The sequence below is a fragment of the Bos indicus genome, chromosome 13, assembly GCF_029378745.1.
Source record: "Bos indicus isolate NIAB-ARS_2022 breed Sahiwal x Tharparkar chromosome 13, NIAB-ARS_B.indTharparkar_mat_pri_1.0, whole genome shotgun sequence".
Taxonomy (NCBI): domain Eukaryota; kingdom Metazoa; phylum Chordata; class Mammalia; order Artiodactyla; family Bovidae; genus Bos; species Bos indicus.
The window spans coordinates 47,662,498-47,682,013 of NC_091772.1; positions in this window are offsets into that span (position 1 = coordinate 47,662,498).

The following is a 19,516-nucleotide window of genomic DNA, read 5'->3' on the forward strand; positions in this document are numbered from 1 at the left end:
TCTGGTGATGTCCATGTGTAGAGTAGTACTTGCCAATTTCCAGGGTATAAATACTTTTAACATGGCCAGGTTCAAGCTACCAACTTGATGACTTTGAACATGGAGTTAGGAAGAGAGACACAGAATTGGTGCTTCTCAGCTGGCAGGGGCCATCTCCAGCACACTACTGAGTCTTAATCCTATAAAGCCAAGTTTTGAGGAAGAAGGTGAGAACTAAATCTCTTCTGAGCTGGAAATGTGGTCTTACATTCAATAACTTTCTGTTTTTCTATATTGTAACATTTATGCCATTCTGTTTGTGTCATCAAAACAAAAGCTGTGAGGCAAGCATGCCAAAGTCACAAGGGACTTGGTTCCTGCCGTACACGTACTCAGTCCCTCAAACTTACCTGGTCCTCATAGCAACTCTGTAAGGAAAGGGAGAGACACAATAATTAGGAATTTATTTTTAAATTTTTTAAAGATTTATTTGTTCATTTATTGACTGCGGTGGGTCTTTGTTGCTGCACTTGGGCTTTCTCTACTTGCAGAGAGTGGGGACTACTCAGCGGTGTGGTGTGCAGGCTTCTCATTGTGGGAGTTCTCTTGGTGCAGGGCACAGGCTCTAGGCACACAGATTTCAGTAGTTGCAGCACATGGGCTCAGTAGTTATGGCGCAGGGACTTAGTTACTCCACAGCATGTGGGATCTTCCCAGACCAGGGACAAACCAGTGTCAAATTCCTAACCACTGGACCACCAGGGAAGCCCAATTAGAATTTTAGAGATGAGGAAAGCAAAGCTTCCTGCCATCTTCCCAAAGTCACTCAAGTATAGGGGAGAACAGTGTCTTGAACCTGTCTCCCTGTCCCAGTCCAAGCACTTGCATCTGTAACCCATTATTACTCCTCACTGGAGAGCAGTCCTAGGGCAATGACAATGCTGGTTCCTAAACTTGGGCATCTCATGGCTCTGTTCAAGTGTTTGCAGACTACTTAACCCAGTGTCTGTTACCAAAATAGACGTTTGCAGCCTTTGGAGTCTCTTTGCTGTATTAGCCATACTCTGCCCAAAGAAAGATGTTCCTTTTCTTATAGATCAGGTTCTGACTTCTTTCAGTAGTATATTTTCAGAAGAAAGAATAGTATGACTCCAAGCTGCTGCTCCAACTGTGTAAATGCAGCAGAAACTGAACAATAATTGAATTAAGAATCACAAAAGTTGAATTATTTTCTCCCAAGTGATGTACTTGAAATTCAGGTAAACAATGCTCATGTAACCAGTAGGACTTATGGAAAACAAGCTGAGTTTCCGTTAAGCAAATTTCATGGAGCTGAAGGAAAATTGTACACGTCATTGCACTTTAAAAATAGGAACTGCAAGTTTTAAGAGAGCAAAGCACACATGCAGTAGCCTATGAAGAGTATAAAAAACATTTGATAATCGTGGTGTAAGGCTTAATCAAAAATTATTACATCTACATACTCACATCATGTACTTATGAAAACAATGAATTTAAGGTATTCTGCTTAAATGCTAAAGTACAATTAGCTAGTTTTATCTGCAACAGCTACCTGTGCTTAATTATCTCTTAATCAACATGGTTTTCCCTGAGTTCCCAGAGGAAAGGATATTCAAATTTATCTTAAACTTATTTAAACAAAAGTCATTCAAGGACTTGAATACTTGATACAAATGGTACTATCCAAAGCCATTTGGGTTTAATTCTGTTTAGTCATCTTCTCCCTATTACTTTGCCAACAAAGGTCCGTCTAGTCAAGGCTATGGTTTTTCCTGTGGTCATGTATGGATGTGAGAGTTGGACTGTGAAGAAGGCTGAGTGCCAAAGAATTGATGCTTTTGAACTGTGGTGTTGGAGAAGACTCTTGAGAGTCCCTCGGACTGCAAGGAGATCCAACCAGTCCATTCTGAAGGAGATCAGCCCTGGGATTTCTTTGGAAGGAATGATGCTAAAGCTGAAACTCCAGTACTTTGGCCCCCTCATGCGAAGAGTTGACTCATTGGAAAAGACTCTGATGCTGGGAGGGATTGGGGGCAGGAGGAGAAGGGGACGACAGAGGATGAGATGGCTGGATGGCATCACTGACTCGATGGACGTGAGTCTGAGTGAACTCCGGGAGTTGGTGATGGACAGGGAGGCCTGGCGTGCTGCGATTCATGGGGTCGCAAAGAGTTGGACACAACTGAGCGACTGATCTGATCTGATATTTTAAAAGAGCCTGTTTTCCACATAATCGGAGAGGAAATATTATATTGCTTTCTAAGATTTCCGTTAGTTCTCAAAATGCCCCTTCTGACTTTCTTGATCCTTTATTTCTTTACAAAAAGGAGAAAAGTGTCACTTTGTAGCACAAACTCTGATATGAGTAGAAATACTTATTGATAGAAAGATGTGGTTTCCGTAAGAGACAGGCTGCTTTGCTCAGCGAATTCCCACAGGTTGCATCTCTGGGACTCAGCCCACAGCTAAGCAAGCAGCACCCCATTTGTTTCTCTATCCATGCTGACCTATGACACAGATTTCTTTTAAAGACATCTGAAGTAGGTAATTTTAACCCTATTCTCGAACTGACTTCATATTTCTTTTGTTTATCAAGGGGAAAGAAAGAATTCTAGAATTTGCAGACCAAAAAAATAGGGGGGGCTATTACAAGAAAAAGTTGCCATGAAAATTAGCAATGAGTGAGAAGATGGTATAAAGGAGGTAAACTGCACAACAGCTGCTATTTCAGTGTTTTGCTGATGAAAATCTTCTTGAGTTGCTTTATTGGAATAAAACCATATTAGGAAGTCCCAATTCTGTTTATAGCCAAGATATACACAAAGTCAGTAGCATCTCAGGGGTTTTCCCTGAATATTTTTCTTTGTTGTTCTGGGGCTAAATATACTATAAAAGTTAAGCATTCTCTATCTCAGCCTCCACATAGAAATTTGAGTTAAACACACAAAAAAAGCAATTTCTGGTTTGGTCCTTGGTCTGTCCATTTTGCAGGGTCAGAGAAGGAAAGGATACTTTAGTGGCAAGTTAGTAATATACCTTCCAACCTCCCAAAGAGAAACACCTCAAGTACACAAGAAAACTCTTCACGTTAGAAGGCAACCGAAACAGTGACTGCTCCTTAACCAGCTGACTATGTCATCAGGGAGAAGCCCCCACCTCCACCTGGGACAACTTCACCAGCTTCTAGGAATCCAAAGTGCTGATGGTCCTGGCCCAGTAGAGAGCCCAGGGCATAGTGGGGACCCTGCTCCAGTTTGTGCCCAATGCCTGTTCCTACCTGCCCCCTGCCCCCTTCTGAAGGTCCCAGCCCTCTGTTGCAGAGCTCTCCACTAAAGGAGAGAAAACAGGACACTCTCTTCTTCCATCAGCTCCCCACCCCTGATACACAGGATGACACTCAGCCCCTCAGAGAGTGCAGGTTCCACATAGAGCCATTGTGCACATTTTCTTATAGAAATTTCCTGGATTTCTCCTCTGGACTCTGTCCCAGGCCTCAGGGTTCTCTTCCAAACACCCTATTTCCTGTCCCAATGAAGAATCACCACCCCTCCCCACCTCTGCTACTCCCATTACAAGCAATGGGCTCACTGTCCTGCAAGCATAGCAACCAATATTATGGCACTGGCTTTTGAGGAAAGAAAAAGATTTATTGCAAGGTCCACTGACAAGGACATGGGAGGCAGCTCCAGCTCAAATCTGTCTCCCCAGTCTGGGATTCAGTCAAGCTTTTATGAGTTAGGGCAGGCGGATTTGTGTGTGGAAGTGCTGGTCAGCAGGTTTTGATTACAGGGCTTTGGGGTTTGGCCAGGTACGGTGAGTAGACAGAGCAGTTTCAGCACCAGATCTTCCTTGAACAGTGGACCCTCCACTTCTGAGAGGCCTCTGGGGTCCAGGTTCTAGTCACACGGGGGTCCTTTGGTCCCGTGGGGGAGAACTTGATTCCAGGTGTTATCTGAGGTCAGAAGGTTCTTTCTGCATGCTTTGGCTGCATGACTTGAAGTTTCATTCTGATGTCTCTGAAGAACAACTCAGCATCTTGTTAGAAACAGGATCGGACCAGTTTGGGCTGGTTCTGCAGTTACACACTCATTTCTTCTCTCCTTTTCTTTTCTAGCCAGGTGTGTGTTCTTGGTTTAACCATTTCATTATCAATGTGGTAGAACTTTAATATATGCTATTTTATTAATTCACAGACAACCTTGTCTGAGGACTGACAAGGAGCTAAGGTTGAGTCTCCAGGACTTCCCAGTCACAGCAGTCACTGGTCAAGACCATCCCTGGCAGTCTTTGCTGTACAGACTAATAATTTTATGACTTGCAGGAGCTCTGGACAATGAGGCCTGTGAGAAGACCCTTTTAGACCCAGGAAATGCAGCTTTTCAGACATTGTGGGTGTCCTCTCAACACAGCACCACCAGTCAGTGGAAAACAGGTATTATGGACTGAACGCTTGTACTCCTCTCCGCAAATTCAGATGTTGAAATCAAATCTCTAATGCAATAGTATTTTGAGGTGGAGCCCTTGGGAGTAATAAAGTCATGAGGGTGGAGCCTTTATGAATAAGATTGGTGCTTTTGCCACACTGAGAGCTAGCTTGTCCTATTTCTGCTGTATGAGGATTGAAAAGTCAGCAGCCAGCTCTCACCAGGATCTGAGGCTGCTGGCACTCTGGCCTCAGACTTTCAGCCTCCAGAGTTGGGAGGAATAAATTTCTCTTGTTTGTAAGCCACCCCACTTATGGTATTTTGTCATAGCAGATGAAGTGGGTAAGTGCAAGGTAAACACTTTCTTCAAGGCAACCCTGTGAGCTGAACATCATGCCCATTTTACAGATGGGAATGAAAAGCTCAGGGAAGTTAAGTAACCAGTTAAGATGCAGAGCTAGTGTTTGAATCCCACCTCCTGAAGACTATCCTCCACCATGCCCCTTCCTTGTTTCACTTCAGGGGCCCGATGGAAGCAAGAACCCCCTGTGCGAAGCACTGTCCCAGTCCCTGGGCTGGCCTCTGGTGCTGCCTACAAACCAAATGACCAAGTTCTTGGCTAGAATACAGGGGTCCAGAGTTTGTTGCCACCCCTTGAACCATGAAGGAATGCGTCTGCCCTCCTGCTCAGAGCCCTGATCTCTCTCTCCAGTGAGCTTGGGTGCCCAAGACTTTGAGGGGACAGCAGAGGAGGCTCTGTTTCAAGTTTACCTTGGGTGGGACTATACCAGGATTCTTGCCACCCCACAATTATCCCATACCCACATCTCTGAAAAGACACAAACTGACTTAAGAAGCCACTCTCAGCCTTGTCAGGCCTTGGCTGGTACTTATGGAGCTGAGCCATCTGTTGGGCGTTTTGCCCAAGCTGCATCTCACTGTTGGCAGCCCGCATTTATCTGCAGCAGGCCTCTCTAATACAAGGGGAGGGTTTGCTGGAGGCCAAAGAAAGACAGAATAGAAATTAGACTTGTGCCTCCTTTCCCTGATTTTCCAACATGCCTTTACAGCGTCCTCAACTTCTTGACACTTGATGACTATCAAAGTGATTCCCTTTCCCCAAACTGTATTTAAAAGCATCAGATAAAAAGGTAGAGCAGTTTGAGGAACTTGGGACAGGGTCCCTGACAGCTCTGTGGGGAAGAGGCCACCCACTGTGTGTGACCTGTGATTCTCAAGAGCAAGGCAGGCCAGGTTCTACTTGGTGCGACAAAGAGGTGACATGTCTTGTTGAAGGTAAAAAGAGCCAAGGTTTAGAATGGACTTCATGAAACTCTTGTCCTCCTGTCTTGATACTCACCTGGGTCAGAATATGTACAGTGATATACTGGCCTGGAATAAAACGGATCAAGTGCTAAGAAAATTACTGCTCTTACCCGGGTTGTCATCTATCTCTGGCCTTGCCAGGCCTGTCACCCCTGCTGGCTTATCCCCCCACGTGACTACCCAGAAAATTATGAGGAAAGCACTTGGCACTCCTGGTAGAAGATGTCACGGGGCCCCCTCCATCCTCTGTACCAGTGGCTTAGTGACCTCTGCCAACCATGCCCCATTCCATAGTCTTCTCTTCATCACAGCTGTCAACTGTCTGCTGTCAAAAGAAGGAAAATAATGGCAGAATGAACTTTACATCATATATCTTCTAGCATTTTCCCTCTGAACAAAGTGGAGGAAGAATAGGGCCAAAGGAAGACTCAAAGGGGAGACGATGGAAATAACAATGAGATACGAGGTGGTGAAGTCAGACCCAGGGAGATCCAGCACCGGCTTCGTAGAGCCCCTCCTATATATACCCAGTACCGAGGGATATATCCTGAAGGACCGAAACATGGAGCCCAGAGCTGGAGCCCTGGGTTCCTTCCCAAGCCTCGCTGTCACAGTTACAGGAGTAGGGCTCATGTTTCTTCTATAATTGTAGAATTCAAAGCACAATTCATGGGGCGCTTTCGTCTTCCTCAGGTCTTGCCATGCTCTATTAAGTTTAGAAATGGTTCATTTTACCTTAAAAGGAATAATTAATATTTTAAAATTAAGTTCTTAAGCTTTTTAGGGCAAAAAGCTAATGATACCATCATGTTCTGAAAGTCATAGTCACATGATGGAGAAGAGAAGAGCATTTGCAAGACTGAATCTTTCTCAGTTAAGGATTGTATCTTGGGAGTGTGTGTTAGGATAAGTAGCTCCTTGGAAGTGTTATCATATCTTAATCTGAATTTTACTCCCTGTGGGAATACAGATATTTTACTTTACTTTACTAATTTTACTTCCCCGTGGGAAAAAAGATATTTCTCTCCAAATTCCTTTTATGAGAAGTCAGTGCCTCAGACATAATGTTCACTTCCACTGAAGAGCATCTTTCGATAAGTAGAAATAGCTTGTCAGGCAAAAATGTGATATTTTAAGCCAATAACCAGTTTTAACACTATGTCAGATTCCAGTATGGAGAAAATTTTTACTGACATGATAAGTTTTGGGGAAGTTTTATGAGTTTTTTAAAATCACAGATCTATAGAATGTTCAATAGTCAACAGTCTCTAATTTCAAATTTCTGCCCCTAAAAACAGTTCTACAAATCAACTTGTCTAAAAACCAAAGTCATTATTTTCAGCTGTTAATGTTGGTGGGTACAGCACAGGGTACAGGACTATACGGTGCAAGATTCATATTTCCCAAGACAAACCTTTGTTCACGACTTAGTAATCGTCCAAACTTGGACAATACCTCAAACCTTACTTAATCAGTTTCCTCATTTTATTTTTATTATTTTTTTTTTAGTTTCCTTATTTTAAAATGGGAATATTAACAGCACATTACTTATAGAGTTGTTGTGAAGATGATTATTGCAATCCTGAAAAAATGTTGTTAATTACTATTATGGTTTTCAAACTGACTAAATTATACTTGGAGAATGAAAAGTTTTTAAGTTAGTCAATTGTAAAATGTTCAGAAATTAAATTATGTGTGTGCTCGATCACTCAGTTGTGTTTGATTCTTTGCAACCCTTTGGATGGTAGCCCACCAGGCTCTCCATCCATCGGTTTTCCCAGGCAAGAATACTGGAATGGATTGCCATTTCCTTCTCTAGGGGATCTACACTGCAGGCAGATTCTTCACCCACTGAGTCATCAGCTACCAATAAGGCAAATCAATGTTAGTGATTCTTCCCGTGTACTTCCATAGCCTTGGGTTTGCATCTAGCCCATAATACTTTTGAGTTTCCCAGGTGGCTCTAATGGTAAAGAATCTGCCCCCCAGTGCAGGAGACACAAGAGATGCAGGTTCGATCTCTGGGTCAGGAAGATCCCCTGGAGTAGGAAGGCGCAACCTGCTCCAGTATTCTTGCCTGGAAAATTCCATGGACAGAAGAGCCTGGTGGGGCCACAGTCCATGAGGCCACAGAGAGTCAGACACAACCAAATGCACATACACACATAATACTTTGGCTTAATTTTTTTGAAACCAGTCTTTATTTTTCAGGAAAGTTTCAGGCTTACAGAAAAATGGAGAAGATCCTACACAGAGTTCCCACATGCCCTGCACTCAGTTTCCCCCTGGGGCTAACATCTTGCATTACAATAATATGTCTCTTTTAGCTGAAGTCCTTGTGTTATTAAGATTTCTTTAGTAATGTCCTTTTCCTGTTCCACGCTCCCAGTCAGGACACATTACATTAGTCATCATGTCTCCTTAGGCTCCTCTTGACTGACAGTTTCTCAGGCATTCCTTGTTTTTGTTGACCCTGGCAGTTTTCAAGAGTGTTTTGCAGGATGTCCTTCTACTGGAATTTTGTTTCTCTCATAATTAGACTGGACTGATGGGTTTTGTGAGGAAAAGTATGAGATAAAGCACCATTTTCAACCCACCAGATAAAGGAAATGTATCATCAATATGACCTTTCACTGTTGATGGTAACCTTGATCACGTGACTGAGGCACTGTTCATCGGATTTCTCCACTGTAAAGTTACTCTCCCTGCTCCCTCTTCTTTCACACTGTGTTCTTTGGAAGGAAGTCACTCTGTGCGATCTACCCTTAAAAAGTGGGATTTATGCTCCCCTCTTTGAAGGCACATATCTACATGAATTATGTGGAATTCTTCTGTATTGCCTCTTCTCTCCCAATTATTTATTAATTTGTTCAATAATTTATTCATGTAAGCATGGACCTATGGATATTTATGTTACACTTTGGGTTATAATCCAATACTACTTTATTTATGTTGTTGCTTACATTGTTCCAGCTTTAAATTGGGAGACCTTTCAGTTGGTTCCTATAAACCTTCAAAACGCTCCCATTGATTTGTTGTTGTTGTTCTTATCTTGTTTTGTTTTTTTAGCACTTCCTTACAATCAGGTATTACAAGATGATCCAGAGTCATCTTTTATATTTCCTGCCCCAGTTCTATCTGTCATTTCTCCAAGAAACCCTTTTTTCTTTATTGGAGAATGGCTGTAGAAACCAAGACCTGGGGGCTAGGTGTGCTAGTTGCTCCTGGGTATCATTTCTTTTACATATATATGTGTTTATATTCAGAGAAGGCAATGGCACCCCACTCCAGTACTCTTGCCTGGAAAATCCATGGACGGAGGAGCCTGGTAGGTTGCAGTCCACGGGGTCGCTACGAGTTGGAGACGACTGAGCGACTTCCCTTTCACTTTTCACTTTCATGTGTTGGAGAAGGAAATGGCAACCCACTCCAGTGTTCTTGCCTGGAGAATCCCAGGGACTGGGGAGCCTGGTGGGCTGCCGTCTATGGGGTTGCACAGAGTCGGACATGACTGAAGTGACTTAGCAGCAGCATCAGTGTTTATATTATATTAACCTGCTTATATATACATATCTATATGTATTTCTACACGTGACCATCAGTACCCATATTAAGCTAAACATGAATTCATAGTTTTGAACCATTCTATCTGCCTAACACCCTTGCTTCCCTATAATTTTCACTACAAAAGTGAGAAATCTAGCTCCCACTATTTGCCATCCGTTTTCTTAATTGTTCAGTTCCAATATACGTGAATAGCAATATCAGAATTGTTAACCTATATCCGCAGGAAGCGGCTTCCATGGTGAATCTGCCTGCCAGTGAAGGAGATGTGGGTTCTATCCTTGGGTCAGGAAGATCCCGTGGAGAAGGAAATGGCAACCCACCCCAATATTCTTGCCTGGGAAATCCACTGGACAGAGGAGCCGGGCAGGCTGCAGTCCATGTGCTCAGTCGCTCAGTCGTGTCCGACTCTTTGCAACCCCATGAACTGTAGCCCAACAGGCTCCTCTGTCCATGGGATTTTCCCATGAACAGAAATACTGGAGTGGGTTACCATTTCCTTCTCCAACAGTCCATGGAGCTGCCAAAGAACTGGATGCGACACAGCAACTAAACAACTCCCGGGAAACAACTGCAGAGGAGTACAGCGCTGGCACGCAGTTTCTTTCACATTTAATGTTGTGGATTCTACTCATCTCCAGGGTTACTTAGGTCAGCATCTTTCCTCCCACATGCATTAGTGAGGTTGGATATTTAAAATTTTTAACCAAGAAACAAATAATTGGAACTATATCAATTATAAAGGAACTTCATATAATTAAACATATAGATACACATTTTGCTTTCTTCGAAAAAAACAAGTTGTAGAAAAAGATGAAATTTTTATATAAATTAAAGATCTAATATAAATTACCATAATTAAACTTTCCATAGGTCACAGATTTTCTTAACCTATTTGTATCAAGATTGTCCAGTACTGTCCCATGCAATCCAGCAACTGTTAGTTCACCTGGGCTTCTACCATCTGGGAAAATTTTCTCCTTCTATCACTGTTTTTGATTCTCCATATTATTTTCTCCCGAGAAATACATTTTAGGCAAGTGAACTACACTAATCCTTGACTCCAGGCTAGAACAAACTATGTTAGTTTATTAAGCTCTCTCCTCTCTCTGTTTGTGTATGTATATCACTTTTTAAATTTACAAATTAAACTATACTTCTCCTACCTTGCCATCTCTATCTCCAGTTCTAGCTCTATAACCCACACTTATGCAAGGCCTATTGAACCCCAAATGATAAAAGACTATTGTCTAAACCAAAATTATTTTGAGGATTTAGAGCATATAGCAACAACAAGGTCAGACTTGAGGACTCTTAAGTTCCTAGTAGTTTAAATAGAGATATACATTAAATACGTCAATGTAAAAATATAATCTCTGTGGTTTCATTGAACAACTAGCATTTTGCCTGAAAACACAGGGAACTTGAGGTTAAGCAAAGATATTCTTGAAAATAACTCTTGCATTTCTAAAATGCTAACTAGGCGAGAGGTGTGAAGTGATAGCTACCTGCGTCATTTAAGAAACAACTTCTGAGTCAGTTTTAATGAGGTGGCAATTTTGCAGACAATTAGAATTCAAAACACTAAGGAGATATTATGCTCAAACATGACGAGCACATAAAACAGCATCTGGCAGTTTCCCTTTGGAGGCCCCCTAAGCCGGCATTTCACTTAGAGAAGAAAAAGATCTTTTACAGCAATCCTCTTAAATGCTTTAATTTGACACTATCTGCAAATGATACTTTTGGTAAATCACATTTAATTGTAGCAGTCTGCTTGTGATTATTTAACTATTGCTTCTATTTCTCTCTAAGCCCACAAAGACCCCATGGAAAAGAAAAAATCCCTTAATTGAAGTGCTTCCGTACTTAATAAGCTTTTGCCCTTCTAGGTCAATAATTTTGACATATGCTATAGCAGTAGCAGTCATATTATAAGATCAAGGAAAATTAAAAATTACAATTTAGTTCTAAGAACTCAGCATTTATTTGTCTGTGTTTTTATTCAGGCTTCCTTGAGAGTCTAAATCTTGTCTGAGCTGCTCTATATCCACAGCATCTGTTTCTCTACCTCATTAATGTTTGAGTAATGAATTCACAGTCTGTCTACCAGCCATAAGCCTCCAGGCTAGGGGCTGGGGATACAGATAGAAGACAGACCCTTCCCTTCCAGGAGGCTGAGAAAAAGGAAGATGTGAATCAGTGATCATATGACAGAGAAACCAGGCTACAGAGGCATTTGTTTACTGAGAACTTTGTGCTGGATAATGGCTTGTCTTCCATAGTCATTCCCACTCTTTCTCACAGCAATTCAATGATACAAGGAGAGAGGAAGAGACTAAGGTTCAGAGGAATTAATGAACTTGCTCAAGTTTCCCACCTAGCTGGTGGTTGAGTTGGGATTGAAAGTTCTGTCTCTCCAGGCCATGGCAGAGGTTGTCATGGAGGTGCAGAGGAGAGAGTGACACTCTGTGGATGGAGGTGGGAGGGGAGTTCGTAAGGCACCTCAGAAATAATGACAAATCAAAAGATTTTATTTATAGTGATTAGCACTGGAAGGAATCTTCAAAGTTACCTGAATCAACTTCCTTGATTCACAAGACTGGGTAGAGGGTCACTCAGACCCTCCTTGAACACCTCCAGGGAGACAGAGCTTATCCCTTCATGGAACTGGTAGCCCTTGACAAATTCTGACCACATCATCTGCTCCACTAGGAAATCACTAATCAATCAGATCAGATCAGATCAGATCAGTCGTTCAGTCGTGTCCGACTCTTTGCCACCCCATGAATCGCAGCACGCCAGGCCTCCCTGTCCATCACCAACTCCCGGAGTTCACTCAGACTCACATCCATTGAGTCAGTGATGTCATCCAGCCATCTCATCTTCTGTCGTCCCCTTCTCCTCTTGCCCCCAACCCCTCCCAGCATCAGAGTCTTTTCCAATGAGTCAACTCTTCGCATCAGGTAGCCAAAGTACTGGAGTTTCAGCTTTAGCATCATTCCTTCCAAAGAAATCCCAGGGCTGATCTCCTTCAGAATGGACTGGTTGGATCTCCTTGCAGTCCAAGGGACTCTCAAGAGTCTTCTCCAACACCACAGTTCAAAAGCATCAATTCTTCGGTGCTCAGCCTTCTTCACAGTCCAACTCTCAATATTGCTTTATAAAGTAAAAGTAGGAAGAGCATAGTTGCCAGTGTATGTAAGTATATAAAACTCAACAAAGGCACAGAGAAATAAGATATTCTGGATGACACTACTCAAAACCGCACACCATAATGAGTTGGCAGGGTCAGAATAAAGAACTTTTATGGACACTTGCCTGGAAGAAAGCAGTGGATGTTGGAATTACTGTTGAAAAAGAAAAGTAAAGGGATACTAGAACTGATGTCAAATTGGAGTTTTCAGTTAGCTTGTCAAAAAAAAAGTGCCACCTGGCCTGTAAAATTCAGGGCACCAATATCATGAGAGTAAGGTAAAAATGGAATTTGACAAAATACATTTGGGAAGAGGGATGTAAGGAAGGGCCACCCACCCCAGTGTGGGCAAGCAGGCTAGGCCTCACTTTCTACTCTGCTGGTTCTCAATTTCCTCATCAGTATAGTGAGCAACTTGTTGAAGATCTTGCTACTATCTTATCAGTTCAGTTCAGTCACTCAGTCATGTCTGACTCTGCCATCCCATGGACTGCAGCACACAGGCTTCCCTGTCCACCACCAACTCTCAGAGCTTGCTCAAACTCATGTTCATTGAGTTGGTGATGCCATCCAACCATCTTATCCTCTGTTGTTCCTTTCTCCTCTTGCCTTCAATCTTTCCCAGCATCAGGATATTTTCAATGAATCAGTTCTTTGCATCAGGTGGCCAAAGCATTGGAGCTTCAGCTTCAGCATTAGTCCTTCCAATGAATACGAAGGACTGATTTCCTTTAGGATTGACTGGTTTGATCGCCTCTCAAGAGTCTTATCCAACACCACAGTTCAAAAGCATCACTTCTTTGGTGCTCAGGTTTCTTTATGGTTCAACTTTCACATCCATACATGACTACTGGAAAAACATAGTGAACTTTAATTTTATTTTATATTATTTAGAGCAAAAATTACCATTTTCTCCCTAAATCTGATACAGCTGTTTCAATTTTCACCCTTCTGTATGAAGGAACATTTCCTTTAGTCCTGTTTTCTAGGAGTCTCTGGGTGTCATTAGAAGATCCAGAAAAGGATGCTTCTTCAAAACATTTTGGTCTCTTTCATATGTCCATGGTTCAGGCCACCTTGAAGAGGCAACTTGGCCATGGTTTAACTAGAATTAGGGAGAGAGTTTTTTAGATAAATGAGAATCTGGGCTCTACGAGTCCCTGGCTACCTTATCTGAGGGTCCAGCTAGCTACCCACTGCAAGTAGAGGGGCAAGAAGAAGGCTTTGCTCTCTGCCATTCCCAGAGCTCAGTCCCAGCAACGGAAGCCTCTTTCACTAGGCCCATTTATACCCTTCCTGGACTTGTCTGGTGGTCCAGTGGCTAAGACTCATGCTCTCAAAGCAGGGGGCCTGGGTTCAGCCCCAGTCAGGGAACTAGATCTTACATGTTACAACTAAGACCTGGTGCAGCCAACAAATACTAAGAAATAAATAAAAATAAATACACCCCTCCCAACTTTTGTTTTCTCCCTCCACATCGTATACCGAATCCATTGCCTTCATAAATCCTTAGTTTTTCCATCACATGAGCCTTGGGTAAAGGATGGCTTCTGGGCAGCTAAAAATTTCAGCTTTTGTTTATCTTTGGCTGAATGCTGGACATGGCATTTGTAAAGTATTTGTTGAAATAATTTGATGTCAAAAATAATGTTACTTTCCTCTGAAGAGGATTTGATTTCCCTTTGCAAAGGACCTTGGGGAACTAGCAATCCAAGTTCACATTAATTCACATTAATTCAAATGCTGGGCTCTTTACAAGGCAACTGGATTTTACAGTTAGGAGTTGATGATCTGAGCCACAGCCAGCTCCTTATCTTGATTTTGCTGACTGTATAGAGCTTCTCCATTTTTGGCTGCAAAGAATATAATCAATCTGGTGATGTCCATGTGTACAGTCTTCTCTCGTGTTGTTGGAAGAGGGTGTTTGCAATGACCAGTGCCTTCTCTTGGCAAAACTCTGTTAGCCTTTGACCTGATTCATTTTGTACTCCAAGGCCAAATTTATCTGTTACTCCAGGTATCTCTTGACTTCCTACTTTTGTATTCCAGTCCCCTATAAAGAAAATGACATCTTTTTTTTGGTGGTAATTCTAGAAGGTCTTGTAGGTCTTTGCAGAACCGTTCAACTCCAGCTTCTTCAGCATTACTGATTGGGGAATAGACTTGGATTACTGTGATATTGAATGGTTTGCCTTGGAAATAAATAGAGATCATTCTCTTATTTTTGAGATTGCACCCAAGTAGCGCATTTCGGACTGTTTTGTTGACTATGAGTGCTACTCCGTTTCTTCTAAGGGGTTCTTGCCCAGTAGATATAATGGTCATCTGAATTAAATTTGCCCCTTCTGGTCTATTTTAGTTCACTGATTCCTAAAATGTCCATGTTCACTCTTGCCATCTCCTGTTTGACCACTTCCAATTGTTAGCTTACAGTGAAAGTTGTCAGATTCATGATCTCTGAAGAAGAATATTTAGCTTCAGGACCAGGGACCAGGCTTGATCACTCAAGAGCTTTTGTGTAGCAGAGTTTTATTAAAGTGAAAAAGGGACAAAGAAAGTTTCTGTCATAGACATCAGAAGGGGGACAGAAAGTGCCCCATTAGCTAGTCTTTAGCAAGGGAATTATATACATTTAAAATTAGTTATTACAATAAATCAAAAGAATGTCTCAAGATTGTAAAAATTTTACCAGACCCACTCCCACAATTTACATTTTAGGATAACAGGATTAGAACTTAACAATAGAAAGATCCTACCAGACCCACTCCTATAATATACATTCTAAGATATCAAAATTAGTCAGAAGGTTTTCAGGGAGGAGAAACTGTTCTTTAAATTGTTTTTATATAATCCCTAATACAGAGTTTAAACTGAGTTGTTTCTTGTGTAAACATCAGTTCTGGGCTTAAGGAAAAAAAAAAACATTTTATGTGATTAAAACTAAGGAATGTAGAAAAAAAAAAGTTTGCCCTTTCCTCCTTGTGGCCACAGGACTGGAAAAGGTCAGTTTACATTTCAATCCCAAAGAAAGGCAATGCCAAAGAATATTCAAACTACTGCACAATTGCACACACTAGCAAAGTAATGCTCAAAATTCTCCAAGCTAGGCTTCAACAGTATGTGAACCATGAACTTCCAAATGTTCAACTTGTATTTAGAAAAGGCAGAGGAACCAGAGATCAAATTGCCAACATCCATTGGATTATTGAAAAAGCAAGAGAGTTCCAGAAAAACATCTATTTCTGCTTTATTGACTATGCAAAGCCTTTGACTCTGTGGATCATCAAAAACTGTGGAAAATTCTTCAAGAGATGGGAATACCAGATCATCTTACCTACTTCCTGAGAAATCTGTATGCAGGTCAAGAAGCAACAGTTAGAACCAGACGTGGATCAACAGGAGCTTCCCTGGTGGCTCAGATGGTAAAAGAGTCTGCATGCAATGCGGGAGACCTGGGTTCAATCCCTGGGTCAGGAAGATCTCCTGGAGAAGGAAATGGCAACCCACTCCAGTACTCTTGCCTGGAAAATTCCATGGATGGAGGAGCCTGGTGGGCTACAGTCCATGGGGTTGCAAAGAGTCAGACACGAATAATGACTTCACTATGGATCAACAGACTGGTTCCAAAGGAGTACATAAAGGCTATATATTGTCACCTTGCTTATTTAACTTACATGTGGAGTGAAATGCCGGGCTGGATGAAGTACAAGCTGGAATCAAGATTGCCAGGAGAAATATCAATAACCTCAGATTCACAGATGACACCACCCTTATGTCAGAAAGTGAAGAAGAATTAAAGAGCCTCTTGATGAAAGTGAAAGAGGAGAGTGAAAAAGCTGGCTTAAAACTCAACGTTAAATAAACTAAGATCATGGCATCTGGTCCCAAAACTTCATGGCAGGTAGATGGGGAAACAATGGAAACCGTGACAAATTTTCTTGGGCTCCAAAATCACTGAAGATGGTGATGCTAGCCATGAAATTAAAAGATGCTTGCTCCTTGGAAGAAAAGCTATGAGCAATCTAGACAGAATATTAAAAAGCAGAGATATTACTTTGCCAACAAAGGTCCATACAGTCAAAGCTATGATTTTTCCATTAGTCATGTATGGATGTGAGAGTTGGACCATAAAAAAAGCTGAGTGCCAAAGAATTGATACTTTTGAACTGTGGTGTTGGAGAAGACTCTTGAGAGTCCCTTGGACTGCAAGGAGATCAAATTAGTCAATCCTAAAGGAAATCACTAAAGGAAATTGGTCCTTCGTATTCATTGGAAGGACTGGTGCTGAAGTTGAAGCTCAAATACTTTGGCCACCTGATGCGAAGAACTGACTCTTTTGAAAAGACCCTGATACTGAGAAAGATTGACAACAGGAGGAAAAGCGGACAACAGAGGATGAGATGGTTGGATGGCATCACCTACTTTACGGACATGAGTTTGAGCAAGCTCCGAGAGTTGGTGATAGACTGGGAAGCTGGCATGCTGCAGTCCTGGGGTTGCAAAATGTTGGACTGAGCAACTGAACTGAACTTACAAACCAACATGCATGTATGCTAAGTCATTTCAGTCATGTTTGACTCTTTGTGACCCTGTGGACTGTAGCTGCCAGGTTCCTCTGTCCATGGGATTCTCCAGGCAAGAATACTGGAGTGGGTTGTCATGCCCTCCTCCGAGGGATATTCCTGACCCAGGAGTCGAACTTGCATCTCTTATGACTCCTACATTGGCAGGAGTGTTCTTTACCACTAGTGCCATCTGGAAATATTTAACAGAAATAGTTAAATATTTTAACAATTGATATAGGTGTACAGACATCTCCCATATGAATGGTTCTAATACTTAGAAAGTTTCAGCTTTTGTTAACGTGGTTATGTTTAGGATTTGAGACAACAATTATTTATTATCTCTCATGGTTTCAGCTGAGTGATTCAGGAATTCAGAAAGAGCTCAGCCAGGAGGTTCAAATTCAAGGTCTCTCATGATGCTGCAGTCAGATGTCATATGGCAAGTTGATGCTGGTCATTGCAGGAGACCTTCCTTCGTTTCCATATGTGTCCCTCTAGAGCCTGGCTTGAGTGAAATCACAGGGTAGTGGGTGGATTCCCCAGAAAGAGTGATCCATGAGAAAACTGCAATGCCTTTTGTGACCTAGCCCCAAAATTCATACGCCGTCACCTTTCCCTTATTCTTTTGGTCAGCCAGGGCCAGCCCTCATTCAATATGAGGAAGTAACACGGCTGTGAATGCCAAGAGGCATGGACCATTGGAGGCTGCTGTGGAGAGTGACCACCACATACAGAAGGTAGGACTCAAATTCAAACCTGTCTATGGCAAAGCCCTTGTACCTCCTCATACTGCCCTTACCAAGCAGCCTCTTCGACTTTTGGGGTCCTTCTGAAATAGATATCACTTTAAGCCTGCATCTTCATGCAGCAGATACATGGATTATATTAACCAGGTTGTGACAGAGGCAGAGAAGCCAGGTACTTGGGCAAGGTATAAAGTAAGAGACATGGGGGAAACTGAGAAGAGGATGGGTCCAAGAAGAAAAACTGGGAGGGTCCAATTAACTGCTGCCCACTGTGCATCTTGCTTCTGGCGTCAGCTATCAGAAAGTCTCTGTGGGTAAATCTCTGAACACTATTTTAGACTAGTAAACAATCCTACAAAGCTCCCACTTACAGGTTTGGATTTCCTTAGGTAGTGCCATCTTTTTGGAATAGAAACTGACTTGTTCCTGACCAGAAAGCCTTCAACCTACTGGGTTTAACCAAAGCCTCAAGAAATAATCCAAAGCACAGTGATAACTCCGGGATTTGCAGAACAGAGCCTCGGTTGAAAACCCTGCAGGGAGTGGCTTGATGTTTTTCTAATTTTCTCCTGATTTATTCTACATTGATATCTAATAAGTATTTCTTTGGGGGTATCTCAATGCTCACTAGTTAAACTCTGAAAATTGAAGCCTTGTAGCTTTCATGGGAAATAACCACTGACTCTCTGTGATGAGATACACAAATATTATTCTAAGTTCTAATGACAATGACCACTGAAATAATTTTTCACAATATATAATTTCCATTATTTTGAAAAGCGGGCCTTAAGTCAGGGTCTTGCAAGAGCAGCTGTTTCCTCGGAGGTCTTAGCTTTCATCAGTAAGCTTTTCTTCTTCACACTTCCTTCCCTTCATACTCACTTATACATCCTCTCTTCATTTCTTCCCTTTTTGTTGTTGATGCTAACATTGCCAGTAAGCGAGATCCTAGGATTCGTTGCTCAACAAGTAAATAATTATTGTTTACCTGCTTGTATCATTATTTTCAAGGTATTTTCACAAATATGTCATTTAATGCACATTATATTTTAATAAAGTAGATAGGACAGACTTCATCCCCATTTTAAGGTTGAGGAAAACAAATCCCTATAGATCTGAGGCACTGTAGGGCTGCTTAGACTCAGCAGGTCCTCCACCCCCACAGAAAGTTTCCCTCCTTTAGGATTGGCCTGCCTAACCTGGGCCTGGGAAACCTAAGACACTTTATGAACATGTCTTCATCTATGGAAAGTTGTGCTAGGAAAAAAAAAAGGAAACCAAGAGGTGCTCTGAGGAGTTGGTGGGCTCTCTTCCAAAAATTACTTTAGGGAGTTCCTGCATGGTCTAGTGGTTAGGATTCAGTGCTTTCACAGCCATGGCCCAGGTTCAGTTCCTGGTCAGGGAACTGAGATCCTGCAAGCCCCATGGCACAGTCAATAAAAAATTATTTTTTTTAAACTATAAATATATTTATTACTTCCATTACCCTACCCTGAGTATCAGTTCATTAAGATTTCTTTTGGAAAGAAAAAAATGGAACTTCTTTTGCCACTGTTGACAGCTGTAATCTGAATTTTTATACCAAATACTGTAAAAAATTTAATTTCCAAGATAAAGACCAACAGCAGTATACTTACACTGAAAAAGAAAGAAAATTTTAAAGTAACATTAAAGAAAGCACACAACAATTTTAGG